The sequence below is a fragment of the Osmerus eperlanus genome, chromosome 14 (assembly GCF_963692335.1).
Source record: "Osmerus eperlanus chromosome 14, fOsmEpe2.1, whole genome shotgun sequence".
Lineage (NCBI taxonomy): Eukaryota > Metazoa > Chordata > Actinopteri > Osmeriformes > Osmeridae > Osmerus > Osmerus eperlanus.
Genome location: NC_085031.1, coordinates 10,601,134 through 10,616,182, shown reverse-complemented (window position 1 = coordinate 10,616,182; position 15,049 = coordinate 10,601,134). Strand labels below are relative to the sequence as shown.

General features: G+C 41.7%; 1 protein-coding gene across 1 annotated transcript in view; it reads left to right on the top strand.

Annotated features, from left to right (window-relative positions):
• Positions 1 to 12,675: 12,675 nt before the first annotated feature.
• dlc1 (DLC1 Rho GTPase activating protein) overlaps positions 12,676 to 15,049 on the top strand; it is a 72,198-nt gene continuing 69,824 nt past the window's right edge. The window contains exon 1 of the mRNA XM_062478570.1: positions 12,676 to 13,439. The gene's annotated coding sequence lies outside the window, so the exon portion shown is untranslated. The remainder of the gene's footprint in view (positions 13,440 to 15,049) is intronic.

Here is a 15,049-nt window from a genome sequence, read left to right as displayed (position 1 = left end):
ACTGCTGCTCCTACAACAACCACAGCTAGTGCCGGAACAACCACAGCTGCCCCAGAAACAACAACAGCTGCTCCTACAACATCCACAGCTGCTCCTACAACAACGACTGCTGCTCCTACAACAACCACAGCTAGTGCCGCAACCACAGCTGTCCAATCAACAACCACAACAGCACCAACATCAACAGATGTTCCTACAACAACCACAGCGGCTCCTACAACCACCACAGCAGCTCCAACATCAACAGATGTTCCTACAACAACCACTGCTGCTCCTACAACAACCACAGCTAGTGCTGCAACAACCACAGCTGTCCCAGAAACAACAACAGCTGCTCCTACAGCTGCTTCTACAACAACCACAAATGGCCCAGCAACAACCACAACAGTGCCAACATCAGCAGATGTTCCTACAACAACCACTGCTGATCCTACAACAACCACAGCTGCTCCTACAACAACCACAGCTGCTTCTATAACAACCACAGCAGCTCCAACATCAACAGATGCTCCTACAACAACCACAGCGGCTCCTACAACAACCACAGTGGCTCCTACAACAACCACAGCTAGTGCCGCTACAACCACAGCTGTCCCAGAAACAACAACAGTTGCTTCTACAACATCCACAACTGCTCCTACAACAACAACAACCACAGCCAGTGCCGCAATCACAGATGTCCCATCAACAACAACAACAGCACCAACATCAACAGATGTTCCTACAACAACCACAGCGGCTCCTACAACAACAACAGCTGCTCTGACAAAAACCACATTAGCTCTAACATCAACAGATGTTCCTACAACAACCACAAGTGTCCCAGCAACAACCACAACAGCAATAACAACAACAGATGCTCCTACAACAACCACAGTGGCTCCTACAACAACCACACCTGCTTCTACAACAACCACAGCAGCTTTTACAACAACCACAGCAGCTCCAACATCAACAGATGTTCCTACAACAACCACAAGTGCTCCTAAAACAACCACAGGTGCTCCTACAACAACCACAGATGTCCCATTAACAACCAAAACAGCGCCAACATCAACAGATGTTCCTACAACAACCACAGCGACTCCTACAACAAACACAGCTAGTGCCAAAACAACCACAGCTGTACCTACAGCAACCACAGCTGCTGCTACAACAACCTTAGCTGCTGCCATACCAACCACAGCTGCTTCTACAACAACCACAGCTTTACCTACAACAACGACAGCTGCTCCTTCAACAAGCACAGCTGCACCTTCAACAACCACAGCTGCTCCTACAACAACCACAGCTGCTGATACTACAACCACAGCTATTCCTACAACAACTACAGCCTTTCCTACAACAGCCACTGCTGCTCCTACAACAACCACAGCAAGTGCTGCAACAACTACAGCCGTTCCTACAACAACCACTGCTGCTTTTACAACAACCACTTTAGCTCTTACATCAACAGATGGTCCTACAACAACCACTGCTACTCCTTCAACAACCACAGCTGTCCCATCAACAACCACAGCTGTACCTACAGCAACCACAGCTGCTGCTACAACAACCTTAGCTGCTGCCATACCAACCACAGCTGCTCCTACAACAACCACGGGTGCTTCTACAACAACCACTTTAGCTCTTACATCAACAGATGGTCCTACAACAACCACTGCTACTCCTACAACAACCACAGCTGTCTCATCAACAACCACAGCTGTACCTACAGCAACCACAGCTACTGCTACAACAACCTTAGCTGCTGCCATACCAACCACAGCTGCTCCTACAACAACCACTGGTGCTTCTACAACAACCACAGCTGCTGCAACAACAACCACAGCTGTTTCTACAACAGCCACAGCTGCTCCTACAACAAGTACACCTATTCCTACAACAACCACTGCTTTTCCTACAACAACCACTGCTACTCCTACAACAACCACAGCAAGTGCTGCAACAACCACAGATGTTCCTACAACAACTACTGCTTCTCCTACAACAACCACAGCTATTCTTACAACAAACACGGCTGCTGCAACACCAACCACAGCTGCTTCTACAACAACCACAGCTGCTCCTTCAACAACCACAGCTGCTTCTACAACAACCACAGCTGCTCCTACAATAACCACAGCTGCTCCTACAACCACAGCTGCTTCTACAACAACCACAGTTGCTCCTACAACCATCACAGCTGCTCCTACAACCACAGCTGCTGCAACAACAACCACAGCTGCTTCTCCAACAACTACAGCTGTTCCTACAACAACCACAGCTGCTCCTACAGAAACCTTAGCTACCACAGCAAGTGCCGCAACAACCACAGCTGCTGCAACAACAACCACAATTGCTTCTACAGAAACCACAGCTGCTCCTACAACAACCACAGCTGCTCCTACAACCACAGCTGCTGCAACAACAACCACAGCTGATTTTCCAACATCAACAGCAGTTCCTGCAACAACCACAGCTGCTCCTACAACCACAGCTGCTGCAACAACAACCACAGCTGCTTCTCCAACAACCACAGCGGTTCCTGCAACAACCACAGCTGCTCATATAACAACCACTGCTGCTCCTACAACAACCACAGAAAGTGATGCAACAACCACAGCTGCTCCTACTACAAACAGAGCTGCTTCTCCAACAACCACTGCTGTACCTACACCAACCACAGCTTCTCCTACAACCACATCTGCTGAAACAACAACCACGATTGCTTCTACAGCAACCACAGCTATCCCAGCATCAACCACAGCAGCCCCAACATCAGCAAATGATCCTACTTCAACCACAGCTGTCCCTGTCACGGCCACAATTGTTCCTACAACATCCACTGCTGCTGCTACCACACCAACAGCTGCCTCAACAACAAACACAAATAGTACCACAGCAAGCACAGCTGCACTTATATCAACTACAGCTGCTCCAACAACACCAACGGTTGCTTTAACAGCAACCATTACTGGTGCAACAACAACCACAACCTCTTCTACAACAACGACAGCAGTTCCTACTACATCCACAGCTGCTTCTACAACAAGAACAACAGCTGGTGCCACTACAACCACAGACACTACAACATCAACCACTGGTACTACTACAACTACAGCTCTTCCTACAACAAGAACATCTCACCCTACAATAACAACAGTTGCTTCTTCATCAACCACAGTGGTTCCCACAACAACAGGTGTCTCAAAAACAACAACCGGTGCCACAAAAACAACAGCCGGTATCACAGCAACAATGGCCACAGGTGGAACAACAATCACAAACACTGTCACAAAAACAACAGCTGTCACAAAGACAACAGCTGGTAGTGTGCCAGTAAATACTTCTATTAAAACCACAACTACTGCTGGTACTACAAAAACAACTACTGCTGTTGTCAAGACAACCACAGCTGCTGCTTCAACTGGCATCAGCTACAAGTTTAGTTTTCTCACAATCTGTGTAGCTTTAATCACCCAAACACTTTTCTAGAATGAGCGTCTTGTTATGGTTTTTAATGTAAAGTCACTTTGGATTAAGAAGTTACAACAAGGCCAATGGAAAACCGTCCCCTAACATAGCATGTGTTTAATGTTGTATACATGTTGTGATATATTATTTATTGTATTTATTAAATGTATTCATCAATTATAATGCTGTCAAAAACCACAATGTGCACTTCCCCTAATGCACTTCACAACTGATGAAAAAAATGATTAATGTGCTTTCCAAATACATTTTTAAGTCTTCTTTACTATACAAACTCCTGTACCCTAGGCATCTAGTTTTATTTCACTGCGACTTCCTTCTTAATTAGAATGATGATTTTGTATTATTTGGTGCTTTATTCCTTTTACTATTAATTTAATAAAATATTATTTTGCATTTAGATGTATTGGTCCTCCCTCTTTCGTTCACACTCTGTGCTATTGTCAGATCTAGTAAACCCAAGCACAAGACACAGACTCGTACAGATTCAATGAAGAAGTAAGGGTGTTAGGATGTCAGATCAAGATGACAGGCAGGGTAGGTATGCAGGTAGATGGGAACCGGGGAGTGGTAACTAAGTGTAGCCGATGTAGATTAAACTCACTCCTCAGGTATGCATACAGCCCACCCGCGCCAGCAAATACGTTATTTTACAGCTGCCAGAACAGTCAGAGCAGCCACACGTTGGGTCATTTCACCCAACGTGTAACGATGTGTTTTTTGTGTGTGTGTGTGTTCCAATCACAAGCATTTCACGACTGGATAACTTGAATTTTATTTTTTTGTGTCCGTGTCTGACTTGGTCTCTTCATGTGCCAATTGCTAGTGCACAGTGTTGGATAACTTGTTTTTATGTTTTCCACAAGACCTCTTTAAAATGAACAGTCTTGCGTAATTTTTGTTAATATTTTATTTGAATACATTTACTATTATCTGCTTGCAAGATATTTTTGTCGGCATATCATTCAAAACTTTAAAAATACTGTGATATCAGCAAAAATGAAAGTGCTAATTTGCCGTAAAGTTAATTAAGTCAAATTAAAATTTGACTTAAATTAAATTGGACTTCCAGTCTTCACTGCTAACTGGATACTTACGTAAGAGTGTCTGCTAAATGGAGAAGAAAATAGTTGCTTGCAGGTGCTCCACCCATTGCACCGAAAAATCCCTCAGGGTTATGACGATACGCTTGTGACATTTGAGGCTGGTATGTCAGATGACACTGAAAAAAAACTGATTCTAAATAGTAGGCACATTGTCCATAGCTATGATTCAGAAATGTGAACCCCCGACCTGTAGACTATCTAAAAGTAGCTTGCACGTAGCCTATCTAAAAGTAGCCTACACCTAGCCTATCTCAAAGTAGCCTACACGTTGTAGGCCTATCTGTGACACCTTTGACTCAGAGTACAAAATGGAATTCTGACTGAATCAAACAACACAGCTGCAGGCTAGTTTGATTATGACTGCACTGTATTTTTAATATTGCCTTGTTTTAAACTGAACAAATTAATATTGGCATTTATTAATGGTATCAAAATGCACCTGCCCCTAAACAACAGCAGAAGGAGGGACAAAACAGGAACCAGGGGAACATTTTGAAGTAATGTTGATAGTGCATTCAGCATTTATTTGGTCAGTATTCTGTATTATATAATGTATATGAAACATTTGCAACACATGTCTGATTTATATAGCCTGTGTAATGAAATAGGCTGTAGAATTCTTTTCAGATATATGCCCAGACAGAATCCCACCCTGTTGTCATATCGCGTCATAATAAAATCAGGGTCCATTTTTGTTTCCAGGATGAATTTGTTGTCAGTTTGGTAGGCTGAAGGATTGTCTGACATAAATAATATAAAGAATGACATCTAGTGGCTGTATTGACTAGTTGCATGCTTTGTGATAATTCCATAGATCTGAGAAAATGTTACCACTAGAGAGTAGTCTAGAAAACCTATCACCATTATTTCAAACTCACTGTATTATTATTTAAACTTGTTTTTACTGGTTGTATCACTAAACAAAGCAGAGAAACAGCAATTTTTTGAAGATATAATAGATTAGAGGGATTTTTTCAGGATAAAATAAAATAACATTCTGAAATACCAGCAAAACATTGCAAACAGAAAACAGATGCCCTTTGAGTAAATATGCGTCAGCCTCCAAGGCATTTCTGAAAGATGATGAAAGTGGCCCCAGCCTTCACCCCCAGTACCCCCAGGCATTGGTCATCCTTAACGGGCTTGCCATTGAAGACAAGGTTCAAGCATCCTTCGGTGGGTTGTCTCTTCTTGAGGTACTTCTGCTTGAGTTTACCGATGGTGTCAGTACTCTTGAGGATCAATGAGGTGCTTTTTCCATTTGACCCCGTAACAATCTGGACTGGGAGACGAGTGATGTGAGAGGGTTTGCTGACAACACGCAGAGAGGCATGATTTGTGTTTTGAAACCTTAAATCATATGGAACAGGAAGTGCTGGGTCTCCTTTTGGACAGTTTTGGAATGTTTCTGGTTTGCCCTGAGAAAAGAATTGAGTAGAAGAGAATAAAATAGAGCAAGCAGACAGACAGAGACAGAGATAGTGAAAAAGAGAAGAAAGAGAGAGCAGAGAAATTACACATTATTATTCCTATTCATATCCCGTTTTATATGAAATACTACCAAGTTTAGGATGACTAAGAATGAATAGAGAAAACACCTTCACTGTCTGAAGAATGAATCAATTATGTTATTCATAACTTTCATTTTCTCTTCAGTCAAACAGAAAGCAGGTCATATTTGCAAGTCATATTTGAAAGACGTTTTCAGACCTCTGAAAATCACACGCTACAATATCAGTGAACCTATCAAAGTTTTGTTTGTGTAGCCCTTATTCCAACTAATGTCACAGAAAGCGTCACAAACACCCATAGAACTGCACCTAAACCAGCTCAAAACTTCGAAGAAGACAAGGAAAAACTCAAAGAGAAGAATGGAAGAAACTTTAGGAGGAGCAATTCAGTGAGGGATCCCCTCTTCTAGAAACAGTCAGTCGCACAGAGAGGTAAAGACCATGGGCTGAATACAATTACGCAGCAAGAGTGGAGATAGAAAAGTGAAAATGGATGGTGAAACACAGAAATACAGAATCAAAACCTAAGCATGATAATGCTTATGTTATGAAATACTTGAAAAGCTATTTAAATTACTGAAGAAAAACTCAAAACTCTTTACCACTGGAATGCATGATGTTGCCATTCTGATTTCTGCTTGCTGAGGGTATCCTACTCCTTTCAGTGTCCAAATGATCTTTCTGTTTGTTTCGGTTTATCGTGATGCTTATATACAGTACGCTATCGCAATGGTAATCCCAGGTCTAGGGAAGTCCCTAGATTCCTGCCTTATGTTTGTTTTGGTTTTATGGAGTCTAATCAAAAGATACATGTCATGTGATTTCTTTGAAAACTGTCTTCTACAACTCACCTTGTAAACAAGGTCAATTGATGCAGGAAACAGAGGCAGACACAGACAGACTGAGTGCCAGACAGAGTTTAGACTGTGAGGACTTGTGTCCAAATCCTTCCCAAATCCTTGACAAACCAACTTTTAGTGATATAATTACTTCCAATATACATGGTCTATAATTTTGTAATGACAACTACAATCTAGGAAACCATGTTTTCAAACAGTGCATCAAATGTTTTTTAGAAAAATGCCGTTCAAACCCTCAACATTCTAAAACCCACTCCTGTAGCCTTCTTCATTGACTTTGGCCTATAGCATGTTTCTGTCATATATTTTATGGTATTATAGATGACAGAATGAGGGTGGAGTTGGTCCAAACGTTGTCTACTGTCCACAGTGACTGCTCACCTGTTTGTATGCCCACTAGCTTCACCAGACTGTGTCGTTGTTTTTCTCATGGAGTTCAACCTACCAATGGATGCCTGGGAATAATTTTTTCTGTATGACCCAGGGTATAAAGCCCTTTACAGCCATCAGGTGTTTTATTTTCATGATGCTTTATGTGGTAACTGCAAAGCCAAATTGTGTTTCTCAAAGCTTAAGGATGTCAACCTGGCCTAATGTTAGAAGCATGGGAATCTGGGGTTCGAACCCCTGCCAAGCCACACCTACGCCACTGCTCATCTGACCTGTGCACTTCCTGTGTGGGTTGGAATGTTAAACAGTTTCCTGAAAACTAGGTGTTTTGCTTCTCTGCTCATTCTTCGCCATACTGTTCTGTAAACGAACCCTTTGCTTTGCACATGAGACCTCAAGGCAAGATAAATATTTACCCAAGCTCGTCTTATCCACGTTTTGCCATGGAGGCACATTCAACCATGTGTATAATATTGCCAAACGTGCTTGGGGGGTGAGGCTGCAAATTCCTAAAGTACGCAAAAAATACTATTGAAACAAAAACCTATGCAGTTTCTCTCTTTCTCTCTTTCTTGTACTGTCATGACAGCCTGAAAATGATTTTTAGTAAGACCTACTGTATGGAATACGTTGCAGACACATTTCCTTTTGTTCTGAAACCCTTTTCTTTGCAAACACATTTTTTATTCATTTTCTTTGCACTTTGGAAGCATGGCCTATGGACAGTACAGTGTGTTCCCAATTCGATAGGCCTGTCTAAAATGGTCTTAGTCTGACAAACTCTGTTCTACATTCTGGCATGGAAACATACACTGTGCTCTTTGCAAATCGTTTGACCTTTCTGAAAATAAACAATGTGTTCCTCAATTCTCTAGAGATGAAAATGAGGGATTTACGCCAACTAAATCAAACTTTTTTCCAATACCCCACTGATTACTGAGGTATCACTGGACTCATTCACTAGAAAAGCATCAATCCGAAAGTGTAAAATCAAAAGACTTCAGTTACACACACGAAAGACTGAAGATTATAAAGCTTTGTTTTGAGTTTCATTCATTGTTTCGGAGACATACCCACATTCCCAAAACAATAGAAACAATTAATGTGGGAGTTTACCAAAAGTAAAATTGCACATAGTGTGTAGATGTTATCTTTGTGTCTGTGTGTGTGTTTGTGTGTTTATGTGTCAGCATGCTATCCCAGGTGTGTGTATTCGATGGTCTGTGCTTTGAGAGTCAAAGGCTACAAATGGGGTCCAGCTGTTGCCCAGACTTTGGCTTGGAGGTCCATTTTCCAAGCTAACAGGGGCTTCTTGGACTGAGCAGTAGTGAGGGACACAAACTGAGACAGACAAACAACCCTTAATATAACCCAAACCAGACCAGAGTCTAACAATTTAAATACTTTATACACTCAGAGGGGGGGAGCAAAGTGGGTCCAAAGTGTTAAAAGGGCAAAGTGATAATGTGACATGAAAGGAGTTTTCCTTTTTTTCTTTTAAGAAAGCATCATCATCCAATCACAACGCACTGAGAACCATGTAGAACCATGTTGTAATAACATACATGAACTACCTCAACACCGCTTGTTATGGACAGAGCCGCCGGCACACGTGTGGCGAGCATGCATTGCTGCTAACGCTATCGAGCATAGACTGTATTAAAAAACGAGTCAGTGCAGATGGTTACCGAAAACAGAGCTAAAATTAGTATTTATATTATCAGTAGTGCGGTTTTTCTAGTTTTCTGTTTTAAACTACAGTGTTTTTTTTTTGCTGTTGCTGTTTTTGGCTGTGATTATTTAGAATTATGTGTGTGTTATAATTAGGTCCATTGTCAATCAACAAAAAATACAAATAGGACACAGAAGTTGACTTGTTTATTCTATTCTTATTTTTATATATATTTTATTTTATATTTAAATTGTTGTATTCTTAGATTGTTTAGTTCTTAGAAATAGTTAAACTTTTGTACTTTTACTTAATTTAAGATCTGCATATGTCTGTATGTATGTTTTGCACCTCCCTGCCACAGTAAATTCCGTGTTTGTATAACATACAGGCGAATAAACCGAATTCTGATTCTGATTCTGATTCTAAAATATAGACTGGTCCCGAAGAAAGGACCCTGATATGTCCCAGATTTTGCCCCACCACTTTTGGACCTGTGGTGCCACCTCTGGTTATGGATAAACAAGAGCAAAGATACTGAGAGGCCCAATGTTGAGAACTCTCAAAGAACCCTCTCCTGACCACACTCTCTTTTAGTCTCTTTCTGCCTCTCTCACATACTTACAGACATATACAGTACACACACACACAGAACCTCCCGCCAGGCCGCACAGACCCCCTCAAGAGAAGATTAGATTGATTACTTTAGCCTGGAGATTGTTATGGCCTGTATCCACAATAACCCGGACTTCCTGTTCCCACGGTAACAGTCGCACTATAACCCATGACCAAAAGTGCAATTCCCCCCCCCAACCCAAACCCACTTACCCCCTACTGCCACCCCAAATACACTCAGAGTTTCGTTTTCTTGATTTGTTCTGTGACTTTCAATGCACTTTTGATTTTCCTGAACCTGTTGACCTCAATCACAAAAGGTGGTTTCCACCTCCACGTCTCAATGACTTGGAAAAAACCCAACATATTCCTGGTTAAATGGAAGTACAACAGATAACTACTGCATATGGTTTGGGAGAGAGAGTGAAGGGAATGATCATGGACTGGATGGTTGATGTTATTTTTAGATCACCAAATGGATTTTCAAAATATATTTACTCAACTGTAAATCAATCCCAGGACTGTTTTTAGAGCACAGTCGGTTTGAGGTAGCCTAAAAAGAGCCTAACCACAATGTACTCAAAGCATGCTTTGTACACGTCAGAACTCCCAAAAAATTGGGCGGGACCAGATTTTTTAAATATTTTTTTTATTTCTTTTTTTGTACCATCACCCGCATTTTCCTGCAGAGGCATTGAGCTTGTACCCTTTAGTGCCCATGATTTACACTGGATTTTTTCCAATAATAAACTATATCAGCAAGGAATTTGAGACTGTTTCCTTTGGGCTCTCTATGCTCCACTTAGGAGGTGGAGAGTAGAACAGTAGTGGACTATGGGAGCATCATGAATGGGGCTTTCTTCAGCTCCTGATGGCCATGTGATGTCTGTGGTCTTGTAGCTGCCATGCTTCACACACACACGCACACATGCACTCACATATGGTCTCAACCAGTCACAACCAGAGCAAAGCTAGCCTGTTATTGTGACTCATCTTAGACAAACATGCTCACACACACTTAAATATGCATTTAATCATTTTCACCCACCCCCACGCACTTGGACACATGCAACAGTTTACTAGATTATTTTTACAATGTTCGAGCAAAGAGACTGACATGGTAAGTTTAAACGGTTATCATGGAAAAGGTAGAGCGAGTTAAACGAACACAAAGAGTAAAATGAAGAAGGGAGTATGGTGTATGCAAAATGGCAAATGGGCATTTTGCAGGGGGCTCATTGATTCGTTTTCACATTGCCATACCCTACTTTGAACTAACATCTGAGCGAATATGTTAGTTCATCATTATGTGACCACACGAAAGCAGGAAAGCCAAAGCTGTCTCCAAATTACAGACCCAGTTTTCTTGTTCACGGGAGGGTAATGAATAGATAATTTCAGTCATTTTGGTAGTCTAAACCTCTGCTTCAGTTACCAGTTACCGTGACGGTCGTAACACTGCTGTTGCCGTGACCGCAGTCACTCATGTGTCATGCTTCAGAAGAGTCTGGACTAGCCAAAACATCTGGTGTTGGTGAGCCAACATGGCCAACCTGAAATAGGATGGGACCAAGGTTCCCACAGCGGTCCCTAGGAAACGCTCCAGCTGGATGATCTGGAGCAGAGAGGTCAGAGGCCTGGAGGGAAAAGTTGTTGTGGATTCATTCGGATCCAGCTTGTTTAGAGACAGTTAAACCTTCCAGCAGGCCTAGGCCCAGAAGACAAACCCAAGGCATCAAAAGAACAACCCATTGACAGACAAAAAATCTAGTTAAATGTATTACTATATAGTGCATTTAAACACAACCAGTGTTAGCCTGCTGTACAATCAGCGAAGGCAAAATAAGGCAACAAAATAATTCACATTAATCACAAGGACACATACACAGACATAAACATACTGTAAGTAGGATAACATAAGCTATGTTGGCCACACATACACACAGAGAAGCGGACAGTGAGAAGCTGACAGAAGCGAAGTGGAAAACGGTGGAGGCTTTTTGGAGGGAAGTAGAACAGGATCAAGACATTAGTGTCAGAAACAGAAGTGACAACAAACAAATGCACAGTACGGCATTGGTGTGGTTGAACACTTGAGAAATAACAACTTTGTATTGCTACATAGTTAGAGTCTGCTACAAAGTTAAACAGAGAGAGTAAAAGAAGACAGATATAGAAATAGACATTCGGTCAGCAGATTGGAATACACATAGGGCAAACCTCCTGGTCTTTCTATCAGTCGATATTGGACTTCTGAAACCCAGTCAGGACCAGATTGAGCTCTGTGTATGGAGCACTTCACTGCTTTTTATGGCCCTCAAGAGCCCCCCAACCCCTACATCCTCCCCATCATATGCTTGCAGATCTCATCCAGAGGTATGGCCATTGGTAACATTTAGACCTGAGTGAAAATATAGAACTAAATACTTTTGTTCAAATAGTCCTCAGTGATACCGTCTCCTGTGATGTTTGTGTATGACGAAAAGTCTATATTAGGTCATGTATAATCAGAGCTGCAAATATACACTATGAAACCATTATTTTTCTTTAAAGACTTGTGTGGGTGTTACACGTTTTCATCCAGATGCGTCTTTGAAAATAAGACATGCGTCTTTAACCACTTAGTTTGTATTTTTGCAAGAGCGTCATATTCTTCAGGAATGTCTGTAAACATGTGGCAGTCTGTATCTTTCTACAGCGCCAAAGTGTTTGTGCAAGGATGCCTGTGCAGTTACAAGGCGACACACTGTGTAACGAAAAAAACACATGCCTCAGAAATGACTGCCAAAACATGACTGCAATCTCACTTGGCCAACATCCAGTTTTTTACCAAGCTGCCTGTCTGTTACTAATCAAAAGCAACTGGAGAAAGCCTCTCCCAGCTTGGAGAGAAAGAGAGATAGAGTGGGGTGGGTGGGTTGGGGAGGGGGCAGAGAGAGATAGGGAGAGATAGAGAGAGAGAGAGAGAGAGAGAGAGAGAGAGAGACGCCAGGCAAGTAAGAGAGGAGGATAGAATTGAGTGACTGAAAGAGAAGGATTTGAGATGACAATCTCTACAACAGTGAGAAGAAACAGGAGGACTGAAAAAGAGGAAGATGACGAAGAAGCCTGCCTAGATATCCTGGGATCAGCCAGGATGTGGATGTGACTCAGACTCCCTGTCAGGAGCCACGAGGAGGGAGTGGAGGATGGAGGAGAGAAGGGGAGGAAAAGCACCGGCCACCCCCCTCTCTCCAACACTACCCCTACTCCAGGCGCTCGTCGTCAGCAAAAACCCTAATGTGATCAAGATGGAAGCTGTCTAGAGATTTTTTACAATGGTTCCAGAATTGCGCCTGCCTTCAGGGTCTCACATTACCCAGCGCTCCTTTTCCCTGGTAAAGGTACCGACAGTGACTGATTTGGACCTGCCAACCCTTTAGGACCCTGAGTTGGGATTGATATCATAGGTGGAAGATAAAGGAGTTTTATTTCTGAAGAGGCTTTGTGGATTGGATTCAAGTGTCACTTAAGTGAAGGACATCTCACTTCAGATTGTGTGAAGAGACTAATTGGAATACTAACTCAATTACTAAAGTACTGCCACTCTCTCTTACCCTATGATATTGTTTTTCGGAACTATGGAAATGGAACTGTGCTGAGAGGTGAATGGATTATTTTCAAACTATAGTCATGCTGCTTATATCATGGACTGCAATGGGAATCTTCTGTGACTATGGTCAAGTACTGACTATGGACTACAATGTATGACCATATAAAGAGTAAATATTACCATGACAAATATTTGAGGATACGTGTACATCTTTTTGCTGTGGTGAGAACATTTGATACACTTTAGTTTCTACAGAATTCCTCCTGGCATTGATATATATATATTTTTTTATCCCATTTTCCGATTTGTGTCAGCAAATAATTCTTGCAGAGGTCCTGAAAACACTGGATTTACAATTAAGATGGAAACATTTGTCATAAATCTTCTCAAGACCATTCCCTCAAGAGAAAGTGACACATTTATTTCCACAAAACAGATGACACACATGCAGTAGTACATTCAGCCACACAAGCAAAAATCTCCCCACACACTCTCCTCTGACTCATAATGGGAAAATTAGTTTTGCAAAGCCGATTTATCGGCTTGTAATACATGTCAACAGAAATGTCATATTAGACACAAACAACTCGTTTCCTTTGAAAGTGTTAGTCGGTGCCGTTAGCGTACGAACTTGTGATAAACAGGCCGTGGAAAGAGCTCATAACGAATACGCTAATTTCATGTGTTTTCTTTTGTAGACTGCTGAACAGATGTATGAGGGAATACTTTATGCTCCGAGCAGCTGTCCCAGGAATTATACGATCTTCCCGTCGCAAAAACCACAGTTATTAGAGCTGTCAGACTCCAGTCGTCACAAAATCACAACCGAAGCAATTTGTCTACAGCGCCGGATCTATCAAGAGCATGTTGCCGTCTCAAACATAAAAAAAACAATGCTTTAACTTTTGAGATACTTTAAACAAGAATGCATTTTCTTGAAAAATTGTCGTTTAAATTATATGACCAACATATTCCGGGGTTAGCGTTGTTTATTTGTATGTATTACATGTAGCCTAAATATTATTTTTGTGTTACTCCCTAGTAAACATGACTATAGATTTTCTTAGAACTACTGCTTACTTTACTATGGTGCTGTGAAATATATATAGGAGTTTTTTTTGCTGCATCATATGCATGCCTGTCTCCTTCATCACAGAACTTCTCAGTACTCCTTCCAAAGCTAAAGAGACATTCTCAGCCAGTGACTACAGCCAGCACAGAACCAGGCAGTGATTCTAACAACCATGTTATGACGCGCTAGAGAGTCATGCGAAGCCAATATGTTTTCTTGCTCACGTCAATGTACAGACAAATTGCCCAGGCCCCTTGGAACATTTGGACTGTCAATCATATTTGTAAATTCCTCCTCAGGATCATGAGCTTGAACCGTTTATGTGGGAGCCAGGGTTTGTGCCAAGCTTGCCAGTTCTCCTTGTGTACATTTTGTCTTGATTCGGACTGTTAAGTTTTTATGTGCGGTAAATGTTTGGGGTCTAAACCTGTCACACTTGTTCTTTGTCCAGGCAGTTTAAAAAGTATATATATATTATTACTATTATTATTATTATTAGAAATGTCGAAATACAGAATGTCTTCATTTTGATCTCTTCCTGCCCATGTCACTGATTGCAGATAATTAATTTCCAATGAGCAGGCTGGAAAAACTGTGCATGAAAGTCATGGCTTTTCCATGTGTGTCTCTATACTACTGGGAATCATGTCAGCTTACAAAGGCACAGCTGAGTTTACACATTAGTAGTGAACACAAGAGGGAACATGATTGTGCACGCCCTTCTTTAACTTCTTCCCTACTCACTCAGCTATTTACTTTC